Here is a 16,817-nt window from a genome sequence, read left to right as displayed (position 1 = left end):
AAGTTAGGTCGAGTTGAGTGCTTTCAGAAGGGCTCATAGTGGGATGGAGTCAGGCTGTCTGTCCATTACATCCACACCGTGAGCACCTAGGGTTTAATCTAAACAAGGGACTTATGACTGCAAGTATATCATTGTATTGGCGTATCATATTGACTTTCTGATAATGTTCTAAGCCAGTCGGGTAAGAAAGAGAAAGTGCCACTGGGTACAAATTGTGGCATCAATTCTCTGCCAGACTGATCAATTGAATTTATATATTACCTCCAGCTACGTACTTAAAATCTATAGTTTCACTCCCTCCAGTGCACAGCTCACAGTTTAAGTAATTGCAAACACAAATGAATTTTAAAAGGATTTAGCAGGCTTTAAATTAAAAATGTGTGAACATTGTTATTTTAAGCACTCTAAATTATTTACTAATATAACCCAGCTGATTCACTTTTCTCTTCTTTCTGTCTTTGCTTGATTTTTTTGATCCCTGAAGCCTCAGTAGAGCTTAACGCACCTCCGATAAACTGCAAACAATAAAATAATGCTTCGTTTTGCCCAACTAAAAAAAGTCTTCAAATTCAGCCTACAGAATAACAGTCTGCCAAATGTCAGCAGTACGAGGACTGTTAAATCCTGCATTAGAAACAGGCAAGTCATCAAGAGACATAAACATGCAGTTGACTTTAAGCACAAGTCTAAATGCATAAAATTAAGAAAGTGTTTGGAGGGTCTGTTTTACAGAGGCACTGTGGTGATACCATAAGGTGAAAGGGCTACAAAAATAATGCTTGGCACAATACCTGTGTTATAAGACACACTTGCTGAGTCTGATTTACCTTAATCAAACATTGCAGCTGTTTTCTGTTTCAATCACATCTTTTGGGTTAATCTGTAAAACACTTGAGTCCTAAGATAAACATCAAATCAAAATAATAAATTAGGTCATTTGAACTTGTGCTAAAACAGAGAGCATCCTCTTACATTTTTCAATATTTTCTGGCTTCAGTCTATTAATTGTAAAAATGATTCATAAGCTTCTTCAGAGACAATGAGGGAGAGATTCAATGCAGTAAAAAGCATCTGCATACAGAAATAATGACATGTGACTTCAGTGTGTCTATTTACAGAACCAAGTCTGGTGCTGGATCATGGTTTATGCTTCCCTTATATGCTACTATTGATATATGAACTACAGAATTTGGTAAGAAAAATCCGTAAAAAACAGATAATTCATCTGCAATATTAGGTTCCCAGTTTACAAAGGTATTGCCTATTCCCTGAACAGAGAAATATGATAAAATTCTCTTTGTCATCTTGCTGGGAAGAGGTATAGGTAACTCTATATAGGTTTGTCATCATTACTTTTTTTATTCAATTTGTTGAGTGAGAGAAAGAAAAAGAAGCTAATGTGTAAGGATTATAGCACAGTACATAAAAATATGATGTTGGGAATTTGCAAATAATTGAAGAAAGGGTATTATTGTTTTGAAGGAAATAAAGTTATATTCTCATTATGGGGATAAATATACAATCACAAAATAAATGTTTGTCCTCATTACTATTGCTTTTTTATTGTTAAAGTTATGATCTGAGGTAATTTGAGATTACTTTCTTCCAAAATAATGCTGCAGTCTTTATTCAGGTATATCATCACAGTCAACAGTATTGTAACTAGCACCTGTCAAAATTACTCTTACAGTTAGAATCAGTCCTGTTTTAAGACTTCTCTAATTGTGATTTGTTTGTTTGTTTGGTTTTTTTAAGTCTGAAGTAGGGGGGATTTGTTTTTACATCTAATGTATATTCCCAGGAAGAAGAAATCTTACCATAGGTCCAGGTTGAATTTAATACAGAAAACAATTTTCCCAACACTGACTTCCCAAATTCATCTAAAACACTATAACACTACCACTTTGTTAGACTTCAGTAGCAGTTTGCTTTTTCAGGTATCCCATAAAATATGGGATCCTCCTAATTCCAGTTTGAAGAATCGAGGCCTTACCAAAAAGATATGCAATATACATAATACACAGTATTACTTTTTTTCCCCCAGAATCCCCATTTACTTTTAATGTGGACAATGGACCTGAGGCTGAAAGACAGGGAAATCCTACTGTGTCACCTATGTTCCCATACTTTGTCATTTATCACTATCACAAAGTATAGAGGGGCTGCTTTTCCAGTTTGCTGTCATGAACTTTCTGTCTTTGTTCTGCTCTCCAGTACTTTTCTTGGGGTAAGTCACAGGGAACACTAAAGGCAACAGAAATATTCAGAATCACAAAGGCTGGGAGAAGGGAGAGAATTAAGTGAATGCCTTTTAGGGCTCAAAGCCTCAAGTTTAGGGTTTGCTCTTGCTTTCCTGAGTGATTCTACCATGTGTGAGGAATACCTTTAAGGTTAATGGGATTCTGAAATCAATAAAAATGACTTACTAATGGTTCAGGGAAGTTTTCGTACTACAGAGTGTGAATTTACAAGGTTATTAGATATTCTGCAACAGCTCTCTCCCTTTCTACAGTGATGCACCACTTTCAAAATGGAGTGAGGTACCCACAGGAAGACTGTGCACAGGAAGATACTGTGGAGTGCCTGCATGTTCTGAATTTACACCCCAGCTTAACTGCTCACAGGTTCCCTTTGCTCACAAGTTAAAGTATGTTTGGGATCAGTACCGCAAAGAGTAGGACAATTTCTCACGATTTGTAATAAGATGTCAGATACAGAAAAAATCTGTAATTCAAAGTAAATATTGATTCAAATAATTGAGACAACTAATTTAAAAGATTTTAGTGGAGGAATGAGTTTCAGGATGTTGTTTCAGGGTTTTTTCCCAACACTCTGAATTTGAATAACGTGTCATTTTTTGCTAGTAATGCTCCTTGATACTAAGGAGTCTTCGATTTGACTAATAAACTAATAGACTAAAGTAGCCCACTGTTTCAGAAGGCTGCAGTTGCACAGTGTTTCCATCCCTCATGCAAAGCCAAAGCAAAAATCCAAACAGCCAAGTCTTGTCCTGAAGAGGCAGTAACCAATGGAACTGTGCAATGTGCCTTGTCACGGGGTGCTCTGCACTGTGGCAGAACCAGCCCCATGGGATGTACCTGGAGGATACATGCAACAGCAGCTTTTCTTGGAGAAAAGGTATCTTGTTGCCCCTGATTGAATTCCACCCTTATCTATGTAAAACATAGTATAGGTTAAAAGTGATGACTTCATATGGTTAACCTGCTGATATGGAAACAATTCACCACGCTTTAGAGACTTTAAAATTCTCCTCCTTCTTCACCACAAGAATCATATCAGTATTACTCCTTGGGACATAAAATAATTCACCTGTGTTTTCCTTACAATAAAGAAATTGTTCAGAGAAAATCCCGAGGAAGCAGCCTGATCTCTCTGGTATTAAAGACTTGTTTGACAAAACAAATTTGCAACAAACACTCAGAAAACAGGAGCCATGCCAGTTAGAATGATAGAAAATCATGTCGGAGAGATAAATGGATCATTAAAGAGAAGGTACTTGAATTTTCATTACAGATCACTACACAATCACTAAAGGTTTCTGAACTTGTCTGGCTTGTTGATCTTCTCTGCTCCTCCTACCTCTAACTATTATGCCTAATATCCATATTTTCGCATACCTTTTTGAAACCTGTATATTTCATCCTCAGAAGGTATCATTAACAGCTCTTTGTAACTATCAGAATTCATGAATGTTGATATGCATTGGCCTGAACAGTATAAGAAACTGTTCAGTGAGTAATAATGTGAACATCATACCTAATGATTCAGAACCTGCATGACATAAGTGATGGTATTTTGGTGAACATATGGATTTTAACTAGAGCTTGGCAGCACAGGACCCTTGTTTAGCTCAGCGCGCTGGGCTGCTGTGGAAACTAAATCAGAGGGAGGACTGAATTATTAGTTAGGATTTTTCTTTTTCTGTAGGCTTACAAGTAAAATGACACTGGAAGCCAAGAGACCTCGTTATAAACAGGAAGCTGTCTTTTCATTTCTTGGTTCTTTTAGTGCCATAAAATTGGAAGAATAATTTTTGCTATGCACCTAATTCGTTCAGTGCAATAAAGGTTTAAACATTCAGAACCCAGCTGTCATTTAAGTAGTAGGCAGCATAAACACTGACCCAAACAAGTGCAATGAACTCTAATTCTCTGATGTTGCAGATTCGAGATGAAAAAACACGAGTTCTTTCCTAAAAAGTGCAGAACTGGCAATATTTAGTCTTGTGCAAAAGGATAAGACAGGAGATCAGCAAAGTGTAGATCAAGAAAGACTCTGGATTTCTAGTGAGTTTAAGTTGCAGCAAAATTTATATCAGCAGAGATGTCTCAATTTAACTAAGATAAAATTTTCATGCAAACTGGTATTTTTTGTCATCAGTGTGAAAGAACTAGGATAAGACAGCAATATTCTGAAATCATTACTGGAAACTTCCCAGCCTAGAAGAGATCCTGTCTCCCTGCCTGTTAACCCTGAGCTCATGGATCAACTTAGGAAACAGAACAAATTACCAGAAGGTAATAGGAAACAAATTGATTCCCTAGACCAAAGCAAACTGTAGTCTCCAGTCACTTTACTCTTATTACTTCCAGTTTTTAAAAGGGATAGTCCTACTTTTATCCAGTCAGTTGTTTTCTTTTTACCTCTCTGTGTCATCATGTGACTGTTGTACCACAAAGAGAAGAAAAAAATGATTTATCAGTAAATCTGAAAGGTACAACTTTGCTTCTGAACCCTCTATGTAAAAATCTGAACGAATTGCAAAATCAGCTGAGGAAACATTGCATGTAATATCAAAATCACAGTAGATCAAAACATATTCAATTCTCCTCTCCTTTCTGGGAAAGGGAAATTTTTGGCGTTTTTTTCACATATGGCTGTTTTAAATGGTTTGAGAAGCTACAGCAAATCAAGAACACAAGCAGTAGCTTTGTAGAACCAAAAATATCCTATTTGATAACAGTTGATCATCAGATAAAATATAAACATAATAGCAAATAGCAACATAGAACCATCAGGGGACAAGAGAGCTGTGAACATAAAAGTATTATACTTTGATTAACATATAAACTTTCTTTTGTCACTAGCACTGGGTTTTTAGACTTTGGCTGGGAGAAATGCAGCTGACAGCTACAGAGGGAGAGGTGGGAGTCAGAGCTGTGCAGCAAATGTTCTTGCACAGCAATGCTTCTGGTGTCAAAGCCAGGAGCTGATCATCATGTGTAAGCCTCTGTCTGGGAGAGGGGGAAGTGCCAAGAAGGGGTGGGAGGTAGAGGAGAACCCTTGGCTATTGGCAGCTCCTAACATATAATGACATAATGATATATACATAGAATAGTATGTGTTGCATTGGGAAAAAAAAAATTAGGTATTATGATTAAGCTCTCAGCTAAATTATAACTCAGAAAATTGACATACTGCCCCCATAATTTTCTTTGCATCTTTATACTCTGTCCCGAATTGTTGTTTAATGATTGAATTAAAAATCACTATTTGCTGTTAATGTTTTACACCACAATTGGCTGCCTTAGGATGGTGAAAGATAGTTTCTCTATATACCCAAATTGTAGCCAAATTTGTGACTGTTGTCAATGCCAATGGTATGATTTCCAGTTCACTTGCTTCTCTTCCAAACACATCTTGCTCAGCAGCAGCCTCTACAAGTCTGAAAGACATATCTGGTGTCATCACTGCTATACTTCTACTGAAAAGTAGAGAAAGTTGATACTAGCCTTTAAAAATGAGACATAAAAAAGGAAAAATTCCTAAGAAACGCAGGAAAAAAAGATGATAAAAAAAGTTAGTTTTACTATAAATTTGCTCTAGAGCAATTTTGTATTCAATCAGCTACAGGAAGACCACTTGCACAATGACAACAAGGTGAGGATGGTCTTGTATAGAACTAGAAAAAAAAAATCTAGTATTGTTGCTAGCACATTTATGTACTTTTCAGCTATAGATCCCAAAGTGTTTATAAAGCTCCAGAAATATAATTATCTCCATTTCATAGCCGAGGAAATTGAAAGGCAAAATTAAGTAGTTTGCTGAGGGCCACACAGTGAATCATTTGAAGAGCCAAACTGTTACTGTAAATCTCCACACCTAGGCAATGATTATGCTGCTATGACTCAGACAAGATATTATTCTGGAACATCAATTGCTGCTGCATAACCCGTGCCCTACACTGGCTCCTACACACTCTTCATTCTGTCCAGATGCATGCTGGACTTTTTAACTTGTCTTCATTTTGCTCAGCAAGAAAGCAGGTGCTCTTCAGAACTCCCACCCAAAATTTTATTTAAAGAGGCAGCCAGCTTTCCAGAGCTGGAATTTTCTTCCTAAAAGGGTTAAAAGCATTGTTTAAGAGTCTAACTTAATTTTGCTGGCTAAATGGCACCCAGGCTCTGCAAAACAATTTTACAAATGTGTTTTTGAGGGCTAACTTTCCCTACTCCCCCACAGTAGAAGTGAGATAAAAGTCTGGGAGATCCCACCATGACTGTACTGACATATATATATATATATATATTCTGAAGCACCACAAAACACTGTGGTTTTCTGGTAGCTACAAAGTAAACAATTTTGGAGAAATATGTTGAACTCTTTTCAATTGTGGGCAAGTCCCATCACCTGTAAGTGAATGTTTCAGCTCCTCTGCTGCTGGTGCAGCTGTATAATATTTTACAAGAAAATGGGGACGAGTTTGTCTACAAATCAAACCAACTAGAAACTATGGTTAGTAAGACACCAAGTAAACTACACTGTTTTCAATTTGATGAACATTTATGAACTCAGGCCTATTGCTGCCCAGTTCAGCTGCTGGCCTGGCTGAACTCGAGTTTAGCTGCAGAGGAATATGGAGGCCATGAAAACTTGTCTTAAAGACGGATGGCTCCTTGATGGTGCTGGAAAAGTGATCTGCTGTTAAACACGAAAATTGGTCTGGCTCTCCTCCAACTTCAGTTTTTCATTTGTGTGGCTCCATTAATGCTCAGGTGGGCTTGGTGTTTTTTGATTCACAAGCACTGTTGAAAACCTGCCCTTGCTTGAACAGGAGGTTGACACTTCTGAAATCTGTCCATTGTCAGAGGTTTTGAACATTTGCTTTTGGTAGCACATCTGAACACTTGCTGAATATACACACATTTTAAAAGTTTTGTAGATGGTGCTGCTGCTTCCTGGTAACATCAGATGCTGTAATTGTCATAAGTTTTTATGAGTCTTCTGCTAACAGAAGCATCTATCCACATGAAATACCTTCCATGCTAGCAAACAAGCTTATGCCTTTCAACCATAAAATTTATTCTATTTAAACAATTAAGCAGTCTCTTCTCTCTCAATGCACTGTATAATCTCAAAAAATATACTAAACATAGCTAAAACCTTTTCAATGACTTACTATTTTGGGCCCTTATTGAAATATTACTGAAATAATCCCATGTCCTACCCATATGTCAACCATATCCCTTCTGTCTTCTCTCTTTTGTCTCTGGTTTAAGATGAATCTATCATTCCCAATTCCAACTTCACATGTGCTGCAGAGGCCACAGCTGCTGAATGCTGCCACAGGACTGCTGCATTTTAGTAGTTAATTCAGGTAACTTTTAAAGCATTGCAAAAATTCCTCCGGGGATTTGCTGAACCAAAACCCAAGTATTTTTCCTTCATATTTATTCCACAAATAATTTTCAAAAATATTTTCACCATTTTTTTCTTTTCATAGATTCATAAATTTCCAGACTAGAAAAAAATTGACTGTCATAGTCAAATTTAACTGTTAATGTCCATAGATAATAGATTTATTTTTTTTTACATAAGGCTCTTTACACAGGTATCTGATCTCATTTTAAAGATGCCAACCTATGGTGAGCCTAATTCCTTAAAAAAACTATTCTAATATTTAATTACAGAACCCTCCATCTTTTGCAAGATAGAATTTGTTGAATACATCTACAAAGGGAAAAAAAACACCTCTGTGTTCAGAGATAGTCTCCCTAATTGTTCTTCCTAAATGTACAACTTCACTTTTGGCTGCAATTAAAGATATTTCACTGGTTCTTGGCTGTTAACCAGGCAATTCAAATGAGTTTATAAAATTAGATCATCATTTTCAGAACAAAAATGCCATCAAGAGCACCATGTCTGTATGAGTCTCAGGAATACTCTACGTTATAAGTAAAAGCTTTTATGTTCAGTAAGGCTTGTTTTGGGTTGCATGGCAGAGAGTGGTATTTCCACCACTCTCCCAAAGCAGGAGAATTAGGTGCCTACAGGACAACTGGGCAGGGTTCACACCTCCATTTTCTACATTTTGGTAAGCTGGCTAAATTTAGCTTCTTAGCTCCTTTGAGACTCTTGAGTCTAAAATAGTTTAAGCCTGTTGATATGAATATGTTCTATTTCAGCAGTTGCTGCCTTACCTCTTTCTTTGTTACAGATGGCAAACTTTCATTTCCATCCACAACATCATATGGGATGGATACATCCTCCTGTTTCATTCCAAGTGCAGAACAGAAATATTTATTAAACATTCCTGCCTTATCTGCGTCGTTATTTATGATTTCCGCCATCTGCATCTTCAGTGGAACTATATCTGACCTAAGATTCTTTTTGATGCTAAAATGTTTTTAAATTGCCTTCGTGTTGTTTTTAACCATATTGGCCATTGATGTTTAATGGAGTTGTTAATTTCATTTATCAGTTACATATAAGTCTCAATAAATAACTTATCCTTGCTTTTTCCATTCTTGATACATCACTGGTTTATGTTTTTGCGGTACTTTTTTGTGTTTTAATCAGGACATTTTGATTACTATACATTTTTGTGCGCAAGTTTATGGCCTTGAACAATTCCCAGTATTCACTAATACTTCCTAATTAAAATTTACATTCCTGCTCAGTTATGCTAACTGATCCAAGCTTGGATAAACTGGCCCTCTAAAACATCTAAATATATCTGCTTGGTGTTATATACAGCTTGTATTCATAAAATAAATATAACCATGTTGTGATCACTAATCCTTAACTCTTTTTCCTGTTTGATGCTCACTGGTGGATAATTTTGTCCATCAAAATTATGTTCAGTTTTGAACTTGTTTATGAAAGATGAATCTCTACATTCTGAGATTATCTGCTACTATTTTTGGAAGCTCTAGGTAATTCTGATGCTGGCAAAATAAAGTCCCAGAAAATAGTCCTCAGTTTAAATGCTACTGTGATAGATATTTTTCTCCCCACACTGAAGGAAAGATGTTGAAAGAACAGCTCATCCCATCATCTGTGTGGCTGGGTTTTTTATCTGTAATGTACACAGATGTCTGTAGTTATCTTTTGACTTGGAAGTACTGAGTTCCTGTTAATTGATTATTTTTTACTCTTCAACATGTGACATTGTAATTGATGCAGTATTCCACCTTCAATCCCTCTTTCTTATTTATTAAGAAGACTAAGAAATTTAACCTTTCAATGATGTTCCAGTGCTATGACACCTTATCAAGTTTCAGAAATATTAATTATGTGATAGTTTTTCTCATATTTGAATACTACTTCTGGTCACTTATTACCAAGGTGCTTGAATATTAGTATAGCAATTCTTTTACAATATAATATGTACCTTGTTATTTGGTTTTGTTGCATGTCTGGTGTTCTGGTCATAATTCATGCACACACACAGGTGTAGATACACAAGTACATATTTTCTAGTACAATTTCTCTCAACTCCACACTTAGTTTAAGGCCCTTCTGGCAGTTTTTCATTGACTGGGGTGGCTCTTACTGAGATGGCCAACAGAATCAGAATTTCCCATCCCTCTGGTAAGAAATCATCAACAGCCTGTCAGATGATGCCTGACAAGGTATTAGTACCAGCCTACGTCCTGCTAACTTAAATCTCACCTAGGCTTGACTTCAAATTCTTCAGCTTTGATCTAGAAAAACAGAAAATTGCCAGTTGTCCTCCTATGCCCCTGAAACATCCTGCAGGTTCTTTCTAGTATATTGTCTAGGAAGCTGTCAAGAAGGACTGCATTTCATTGTCCTGCAAAGGATGCTTCCATGGGCTTTTCCAAGATTATCCTGGTCTGAACTATGCTCAGTTCTCTTCAAGAATGTTAATCCAAAAGTGATTTCTTGAAGTTAGTCAAGCAACATCGAGAAATAAAACCACTTCATTTACAGCAGGTCACTGTCTTGCAGGTAAAATGATCAATTATAGATAGATAATGTATGACATAATTGCCATGTGAAACAGCTTGCAGGCAATCCCCAGACTGAAATACTTTGCCTAAACTATTAATCAAATAACTTCAACTGATGAACAAAAGAACTCAACTCTGCACTTGAATAATTTGCAAATAAGAAAAAAGAAATAGATTTGTCAAATTAATTATTCATTATAAGTAGTTCAACCAGACCTATCCCTTTTTATCATTTACATTGGTTTTAAATTCTTAAAGTGGTTTGGGAACCTTAAAGAGTAAAATTTGCTATAAATGCTTAATGCAATTATCATTTATATATGGCGCTGTAAACGTACAAACATCCTTTACTTAGCATTGAATCAGGCAGTGGAGACCGTAAGAGAGTGGTTACAATAGCTTTAACTCTCAAAAAGAGGTAGAAGTGTGATATTCTGATGTTTTTCAGGCTGACTGAAGTGTGACTGGGTACCTGCAGTTTGAAGATTACTGCTGTGATTGACCCTCACTGCAGCCCAAGGACCCACTGGCACCGTGTCCATTCCAACGAGCCAACACCGGCAGGGATGCAATGGCCACAGTCCTCAGGCTACAGCAGGAGCCTGATTTCTAGAAATGCTTATCTGCACTTTAATGCTGAATGTGTTTGGTGCTTTGTTTTGGGGATTTGTTTGTTTGTTTGTTTATTATTAATTTTAGGCACTTTTCAAGTTATTACCCTGTCTGGTAGTACTTGGCTTGCTAGGACAAATGGATTCACAGAAGGTGGTGTGAATACATTGCTTAGCTCAATCAGCATGATTTGAGGTGGGACTTTTTTTTCTAAAATATTTACCTTCTAACAACTGGAATAATATCATCAAACACATCAGAATAGCTCAGATTCTGGTGTCCTTATCCATAGTGTATAGCAGCAAACTCCATGTGCATTCCTACTTAAATCATGCAAAAGCTTGCACTGTGCACTTCCGACATTAACACAATCAAAACTACTCATTAAATTTAGAAGATTAAAGGTGATTAGAGAGATCAGTGACAAATATAATTTTGAAGTCTGACAATGACTTAAATGACAGAAGCAACAGAATAGGATTTTCTTTTTCAGGTGGTTGAGTGTTTTTTGTGAGGGTTGGCAGGGTGTTGTTATTTGCTGGACTTTGTTTTTTACAGCCTTGGCAGTTAGCAGAGCCTCTGATTTTAACTATGAGTAAATCTGACATAAAATCACCCACAGGAAATAAAGTACTATGAGGGCATGCTTGCAATCACTTTTTTTAAGCTCTTTCTGCATTAAGTAAGCCACATTTCTGCATCACTTGTGTTGTACCATGCAAGCAACGCAGAATTAAAATGATTTTTAATGACCAAAGCCCCTATATTTTGAACATCTGTTATCTATTCAGACAGTGAGTAGTCAATTCAGTATTTGGGTGAATAATTTGCAAATTCAATGCATAGAAAATTTTGTACCAGTGCTAAGGTTAATTCATTTTTCCTGGGATGTTTTGTAGCCAAATGGAATCAAAATGTCCTCACACACTACTTCACACCCGCTTACTTCTCTGAGAAACTAAACAGTGTGTTGGACAGTACTGAAGAGTCTAAAGATAACATGGGATGAAACAGGAGCCATGAATAAAGCAAGAAAGAGAAGAGTGCTTTAGATGTTAGTCTACAAAATGCACTTTTCAGCTCAGTACAGCAGAAACAAAGTAGTTAAAAATCAACAAAGGAACCATAATGAGAGCTACAACTCTCTGGATTTATTTATTATTTCAACAGCAGCCAGTAACCTAATTTCATGAAGAGAACAGTGCAATAACACATGGTGCTAGACAGGAAGATTTCATACTTCCAGCTACAGCAGTTCATGATGTTTCAAATGCGATGGTGCCAGAGTAACTAACCTGTTACTTGGTATTGCTAAAGGGAGATGAGTACACCATGAAATAATTTAGTAGTATCTAGCAGTACTTGGTATTCTAAAGCTCGATGGGGAATCAGTGATTGCTTGTGTGTGTGGTCTCTTTGCTATTTGATCTAGTAGTTTGGCTACCAAATGAGGTTAGTCTGGAAGACTACACTAGAAAAGCATTCTTACACTCCTACATTTACATTTGATTAAAAAAATATTAATTCAAGTACACTGAAGCAGAGCCCAATGAAAGTTGTTCAGTGGCCTTTGGATGAGAGCTTAAGACTTTTACCATCTGCAGATTTCAAAGTCCATAAACAGCAAAACTGAACGGGAGGGTGGCAAAGGGAACTGAGAACTGTTAACAGCTACCCTCTTCTCTCCCACAGGAGTTAGCTGGAGTTTCAGGAACAATAACCAAGCCTGAACTCCCAGCTCTGAACTGTAAGACCAGAACACCTTCACCCTTTTAACCTGTGCCTGGCTCACTGTTGTCTAACAGTGTTGTCTTCACAGCGAAGCTCTGGGGAACGAGGGCGTGGGCAGGAGAAGGGAGGAATGCTTTGCACCTCACTGGCAGTTCTGCAAACCTCATTAAGGAGAAAAGTTCTGTTCTTTAACAAGTTACCTAGACTTTCCCAAACACTACAATTTCTGCCTTTTTATTTGGTTTCTTGCTCTAAGAAATCTCCCTAGAACAGACTTGCACATGATGGACTGTCACTGATGGTTAAAAGCTATGTCATCGTTGACCTTACGTACAACATCATTACTCACAGCTAACTGGTTCCCAGGTATGAAAAAGCCTTTTGTCCCTGTAGAAAAATGAGATTATAACATTTTATCCAGAAATTAAGCCCAGCCTATTGGCGCCTCATCATGGTTAATGCAATGCCTGATTTCAAAAGGTTAAGGAATTCCTGAATTCTACATACACTTGCTATGTACACTCTAAACTTGCATGATTATGAAGTTGTGGGGTTTCACATTTAGTGATTTACTAGCTTGGGAACAGTAAAATAAAGTTAATTGTTGTGACCACTGTTCTAGGTGAAACCTGAATCTCTAATGGCTCTGAATATATGACAGAGTTTTCTGTGTATTGTCTCCTGGCTTCCAAAGTGGTCAGACAAATTTTCAGCTCCTTCTCTGAAATTGTACCTCTGTTTTTAATTAAAAAGAAGAGTGTCCTATTAAGAAAATCCACGTGGGTGTTTTGTGATTCTTTAGCACAGAATACCAAATGGCATGAAATGTTGTTCTGTGTGTTTCTCGAAGCCTACACAAAGTTTTCAGTCCTTCTAATGTATATTAATACATATTCCTGGCAGCTTTTCTGTACTGGCTCAATCACGCAAATGGATCCAAATTTCACATACAGAAACCACCTACCCAAGAAAGAAAAGAGATAAACATCCTGTTTGAGACCACAGCTATTTTAACACCTGTTACCCAACTTACTGCAAGAGAGAGAGGTAGTGACAGAATCATGAGGCATTACTGTTATGCCTGTTACAAAGGCATAAGAAATCAAAGATTTCTTTCCAAAAGTGTAAAAAACTTAAAAATAATAATAGTATTATTTCCCTAAATGAAAAAAAAAAATCTGAGAAACTTTCTTGGACAATATAATTTGGATGTTTTCAACATTTCTTATTTTATTTCACAACAAACTTACATTTTATCACATGATTGGTTTCCCAATTATAGTGCAAAATAAAAGGCATCATCAAATAGTTTAATAGGTGCAGAGGAAAATGTAGTTTTGTTCATCAAATGATGCAGAAAATAATGTGATGCTAACAAAAAAAAAAATCTATGTTGGGATGGGAAGTTATTGCTATGGAGTTATTTGTCCTATATCTCCTCAATGGAAGGAAGGGACAGAGAGCCCTCAGGTTTGATTATTATTTTTCTGATAAGGTGTACACTGGAAAAAAGGGAAGATTTCCTCTTCCAAGTAGGGTCTGCAGTCCTTCCGGTGAGTGTGTAATCTCAACAGTTAAAAGACAAATCACATTTATCCATAAAAACAGAAGTCCATGCTTAGGCTGCAGGGCAGAAGATTTAGGCAGAGAGACTGACAGTTTTTCTTTAGAGAACTGTTTGTATTTTCACCGCAATCTACTCAGACATATACTAATAGAATTTTAAAAGGTCCGCACGCATCCACAGGTGCTCAGATCGCATGTTGATAAGGACCTCCCGGTGATTTCCAGATCTCCAGCTCCGGGCGTGGGCCGGTGATTACCTCTGTCTGCCTGGCAATACCGAGCACTAATCTGTCTCAAAATAAAGGCCCCCGAAGAGGGCGCGGGGCAGCGAGCGGCGGATCGCGGGCGCGCAGCGCAGCATCCTTCCGACCGCCTGCATCCAGGTCGCGTAGCGCAGGTATGTATTATTTATGGCCGTGCCTCTGCATGATTACCTCCAGTTAACTGGGAGCCTCGTCTAAAACAAAGGTTGCGCTAGCCCTGCTCGCCATTGGCATGAGGCCCTTCCCGCTCCTGCTCTCCCCCACGCTGCTGTAAGCAGACATAACAGCCCTCGGTCTAATTAGCTGTCTTTAAGGCAGGGCTAAGTGGGCTCAGTGGGGGGAAGAGGCTTTCTCGAGCCCCTCCAAGCCTCTCCTTGGTGCCGGCAGACAGAGCGCACGCGGCCTCCAAGAGGCACCGCAAACTCACTGACATTATGTCCACGGGTTATCATTATCATCTTTTTTTTAAAAAAAAAAAAAAAAAAAAACAACCTGATCGATCGCTCCCGACCACAATGATGCTTCAGGGCATCTCTCTCTCTGCTGGGGAGTGATTGACCATTGGGTATCATTAAAGAGGGGAGGTGAGGGGAGGGAGGGAGGCAGGCGAGGGGAAGACAGAGGCGGCTGCAGCAGAAGCACTGTCTCCGGCTCCTCCTTGAGAGCGCCTCTCCCTCCCGGACACTGCTGACCTTTCACTCAGGAGCCAGCTGGAGCCAGGAGAGATTTAATTGAATGGCTTCCTCAGATGTGTTTGGGGTTTGGGTGATGGAGGAGGAGGATACGGCGCTAAGAAGAGAGAAGGGGGGGAGAGGAATGAAAAAGAATAAAAAAAAAAAAAAGAAAAGAAAACAACAACTTTGGTTGACTTTCAAAGGCTAATTGCTTGGCTCTTCCTAGGTTTGGGCTTTGGCTTGTATGGGGACCCTGACAGTGACAGGGCAAGGGTTGTCCTTCTCCAAGCACAGTCCTGCTGCCCCAGCACCCCCATTGCCTCCCTGTCCGACCAACCACAGACGGAGCCAAAGCATCCACCTTCACCCCTCATGGGTAGGCAAGGGTCATCCTAATTTCCTCATTCATCCAGGAAAAGTCTTGGGAGGGGTGGGGGAAGAAGCAAGCATTGTCCTGAAAGAGTGGATAAATACACAGAAATTTACGTAGATATTTTCCTGTCTTTTTAATGCCACATTTTTCTTTGGTCTGAATACAAAACCAGACAGTAAACAAAATCAGAAGAGCCCCAGCCAGAGAAACCCAGTCACTGTTCTGGTGCTTGCTCTTTTCCACTCTCCTCCCATTTACTCAGGTTTGGCTCCTTTGTTTGTGCCTGGGACACTGCACCTTGGCAGCGCTACCCACGAGCTTCCTGCTCCTCCTCCCCTACTTTCCTCCCCCTTCCCTGCATGGCCCCCTCCATCCAAGCTCCCCCCTTTCCATTTTAACATAACTAAAAAGGAACGAATGGATCTCAGCTGAGTTAAATGGGTGACAAGGGAGATGGAAAGAAGGAAATTCATCCCTTCTTGTCTTTGAGAGCAATTTAATTAGGCCCAGGCCCCCTGTGAGTGGGTAAGAGAAAGGCTGAGGATTGGCTTGTCTGGGCTTCCTCTGAAGGCAAAAGCGGCCTTGGACACACATACAGAGAAAGGATTTTTAAAGGATCATGTAAGAAGATCAACAGATAAGCAGCTAATTTTGTGTACTTAGGGAGAAAATGAGTGCGTTGACTCCCACTGGAATAGCCAGAGTGATGGGATGAGAGGAAGAAAAACGGGAAGGAAGCAATGAAAAATCTTAAGGTATTTCACCATTACTGCTGATTGCCAAAATTAAAGATTTATACTGCTTGATAGGGTAGTCTGGCTATGGCTTTCACAGTGACTGTGCATGTGTACATATATCTATATACATACATATATAGATATAGATTTTTCTTTATACAGCTCAGTTATTTCAAGAATTTTCATCAGAAAACCACTTTTAAACTAATTGGAGTCTGTGGAGAGGAAACCTCATTTTTGGTTCAAATGAATTTTCTGAAAATGTCATTTGATTCGGGAAATATGACTGATCTGCCCGATTTCTTGATAAGAAATGAAATGAGCCGTTGTCCTTCAGGATATCATAGACTTGAAATGGGGGATTTTATGGTTAATGCCATCAGATAGAAGTGTCCTACTTTGAAAGGAGAAGTCCATCAGCCCCAGGGAAAGGCTGAAGCCTGAATTTCATCTTTAAATCCACAGCTGCAGTTAGAGCTGGCACAGAGCAGTGATAGATTTTTTTATTTCCCAAGCAATAATTACAAGATAAACAGCAATAAATAACACAATGATAAATAACAAAAAGTAGTTAAGACTTTTTCAGCTCTTCATTTTAATTCATAATTTTTCCCCTCAGTGATGTGGTCAGTGCTGACCACAGA

Source organism: Manacus vitellinus, unplaced genomic scaffold (genome assembly GCF_001715985.3).
Source record: "Manacus vitellinus isolate BGI_N305 unplaced genomic scaffold, ASM171598v3 scaffold_5_pilon, whole genome shotgun sequence".
NCBI classification, from domain to species: Eukaryota; Metazoa; Chordata; class Aves; order Passeriformes; family Pipridae; genus Manacus; species Manacus vitellinus.
Note: the sequence above shows the minus strand (reverse complement) of the source record.